Source organism: Lathyrus oleraceus, chromosome 4 (genome assembly GCF_024323335.1).
Source record: "Lathyrus oleraceus cultivar Zhongwan6 chromosome 4, CAAS_Psat_ZW6_1.0, whole genome shotgun sequence".
Taxonomy (NCBI): domain Eukaryota; kingdom Viridiplantae; phylum Streptophyta; class Magnoliopsida; order Fabales; family Fabaceae; genus Lathyrus; species Lathyrus oleraceus.
This window is the reverse complement of record NC_066582.1, coordinates 178,552,305-178,555,764: the sequence shown is the minus strand read 5'-3', so window position 1 is coordinate 178,555,764 and position 3,460 is coordinate 178,552,305. Positions and strand designations below refer to the sequence as shown.

Sequence of the window (3,460 nt, the reverse complement as noted above, 5' to 3'; positions counted from 1 at the left end):
GTCTAGAAAAGCTTTTTCGGTGACATGATTACCCAAAAGGCAAGGAATGGAGAAATTTCCAGGATTTTTATCTTTCTTTGCTAATTTGTCCTCGGAAATAGCATTACATTCCAAAGGCTTCGGATCGTCAAGTCTACGTTTATTGGTAAGGATGTCTTTGAGAAACTTTGCATAAGAAGGTATTTGGGTGATGGCTTTTGTGAAAGGGATTTCTACATGAAGTTTTTCTATAACTTTAATAAATTTTTGATACTGTTTATTGATCTGGGTTTGTTTGAGTCTTTACGGATATGGTATAGGTGGTTTATATGGCGGGGGTGGTACATAAGTTTTATCTTTAGGTTCTTCTCCTTTTTCTCGACCTTCCTGGTTTTCAGATTCCTCTGGTTCCTTTACTTCGTCTGTGGGTTTGGTACATTCCTTAGAAGTTTCGGGTTCACTCAAACTAGGGTTTGGTGGCTCATCATAAGCGTTCCCACTTTGTAGGGTAATGGCATTGGCTTGTCCTCTCGGATTTTGTTGAGGTTGTCCAGGGAATTGTCCTCTAGGTGTAGTCTGAGGGGCTTGGTTTAAAGCTACCTGAGAGATCTGGGTTTCAAGCATCTTGGTATGAGTAACTATTTGGTCAACCTTGGTTCCTAACTGAGTAATCAATTCGTTAACATGAATGTTTTGGTTCATGAACTCCTTGTTTTGTTGGGTTTGAGCGGTGATAAAATTTTCCATAATTTTCTCAAGGCTCGGTTTTGGTGGCACAGGTTGCATAGGTTGATTTGATCTAGGGGCTTGATAATTAGGTCTCAGAGATGTATTATTTTGAATAGGGTTATTGTTTTTATAGGAGAAGTTTGGGTGATTCCTCCATCGGGGTTATAGGTATTTGAATATGGGTTCCCTTGGGTGTAGTTCACTTGCTCATAGTGGGTTTTGTTTAATAGACTGCATTCTGTAGATTGGTGTCCTTTGGTTCCACATATCTCACAATCCGACGAAACTGCGGCTACAGTATTCGGGTTTATGCACATATGCTCGACCTTAAGAGCTAATGCGTCCATTTTAGATTGCATCATGTCTATAGAGCTTAGTTCATACACTCCTCCTTGGGCTTCCTTCTTCTCAACTGTCGGTCGTTCGACTCCCCATGATTGATGGTTTTGAGCCATATCTTCAATGAGGGCACTAGCTTCATGATAAGATTTGTTCATCAGAGCACCGTCTGCGGCAGCGTCGATGGTCATCTTGGTGTTGTAATAAAGTCCATTATAGAAGGTTTGAATGATTAACCAATTTTCTAAACCATGATGTGGGCATGCTCGTAACAACTCTTTATATCTCTCCCAAGCTTCGAACAACGATTCTCCTTGGTTTTGGGTAAATCTAGTTATATGGTTTTGAAGAACGACGGTTTTACTCGGGGGAAAATATCTAGCAAGGAAAACTCTTCTAAGGTTATCCCAAGTCGTAATGGAATTGGGTGGAAGGGAATCTAACCATGATAGGGCTTTATCTCTGAGGGAAAAAGGGAATAACTTAAACGTATTGCCTTAGAAGAAGCTCCATTGGTTTTAAAAGTGTCTGCTAATTGAAGAAATATTTTTAAATGTTGGTTTGGGTTCTCAGTAGCGAGACCTGCGAATTGTCTCTGTTGTACTAGTTGCAACAGGGATGGTTTAAGTTCAAAATTATTAGCTGGGATGGTTGGGTTTACTATACTAGAACTAGGTTCTTCATTTGATGGTTGAGCAAAGTCCTTAAGAGGTCTTTGGTTTTGATCTTCGGCCATAGCTCTCTTAATTCTATGAAAGAATAAACGTGCGCGAGCGTAACGTTCAGGTTCCGCCAGAGGGTATACCAAGCTTAAACTTCCGGTGCTGCGAGTTCTTCGCATTGACCGGCGGGAAATAGCCTAAGTTTAAACGATATAACAACAGGAAAATGAAATTTGACGAAATTGGTCCCCGGCAACGGCGCCAAAAACTTGATGCGGTCTTTCACAAGTATACGAACGCGTCAGAGTAATATAAAAGATTGTCGAATCCACAGAGACCAAGTGTCAATCTATCGTTATCTATTGTTATGGTGTTTATCAAAGGCAATCGAAATAGGTGTTTTTGGATTGTGCAATGAAAAGTAAAGTATTGAATAAAGATTAATTAATAAAGACAGGGTCGAATGTAATTCACGTAATCAATTAATAATCCAAGTACTTGCTAATAGAACTACTTATGGGCAATGTTTCCTACTTTGAAAAGCACTAATTTAACAGGAACTGTCGCTTTCGCGTATTCAGAACCGAGTTGTAATCCCTAATCAAACCCTCTTATTCTCACTTATAAAAAGGCGCGCATTGCGTTAGAGTAGTAAACCTATTTTTAAGAAATATAGTATCTTGACTAAGTTGAAAAGTATAATAACCTGGATTTCTTAACCAAAAGAGGTTCTCACGAACCAGACTCTAAACTTATAAACGCGTCCGAAAATAGTTTTAAAATCTCTTTTCTTCTTAATGTTAAAATCTCCTAATGAACTAAACAAAGCGCTTTCGCTGTTTTTGAAATAGTTAAAAACAATTAAGTTTAGATAGACGTTGGACGACTTTCGATCTTACCCAACGGAATTGAAGTGCGGGAAAACTTAAGTTGAAAGTTAAAATAGCCCTTAAGTGCTTCTACGAACAATTGTACGGATTATCGGTTCAATTACGACCCTTACATTCTAACCTTATAAATTTAGTTAGACATGGTAAAGTAAAAGTGCATTAAAATAAATAAAAGTAGTGCGAGTGCGAGGAAATAAATAATTTAAAGCGAGTGCGAGGAAATAAATAAAAGTAAAGCGAGTGCGAGGAAATAAATAAAAGTAAAGCGAGTGCGAGGAAATAAATAAACGTAAAGCGAGTGCGAGGAAATAAATAATTTAAAGCGAGTGCGAGAAATAAATAAAAGTAAAGCGAGTGCGAGAAATAAATAAAGTAAAGCGAGTGCGGGAAAATAAATAAAGTAAAGCGAGTGCGGGAAAATAAATAAGATAAAGACAAGTAATAAAAACCTGCTCCAATCGGAGGGTTGAATAAATTGCAAAGCGGAAATGAAAATTGCGGCAGGATTAACTTCCTTCCAAAGTGCTCCAAACTCGATTACAGACTCTATCACAGACTCGATTACACAATTGTGGTAACACTTCAATGCGAAGCGATTACCACTTTAAAATACTGAATATATGCCTAAGTGAAACAAAGTTGCTCTGAGTTTGCCTCTGCTCTAAGTGTGGATGATTGTAAAAGTGATTTTGAATTTCTATTTATAAGCAAGTAAAAAGATGGAAATGACAGGGATGCCCTTCAACTTGAAAATGGGAGGGAAAAACTTTCCTCTTGTGGCGCCCGCCACAAGCACAAAATGAGGCGCCTTAGTGGAAGTAGTGGAGAACGTGGAAGTTGAGGGAAGTTGAGCTTGGACAC

The 3,460-nt window shown here is 38.5% G+C and overlaps 1 non-coding gene across 1 annotated transcript; it reads left to right on the top strand.

The window, feature by feature from the left end:
* Positions 1–1,293: 1,293 nt before the first annotated feature.
* LOC127076904 (small nucleolar RNA R71) lies at positions 1,294–1,400 on the top strand. Its single transcript, XR_007786919.1, has one exon. It is a non-coding gene; the product is annotated as a small nucleolar RNA R71 (small nucleolar RNA).
* Positions 1,401–3,460: the final 2,060 nt, after the last annotated feature.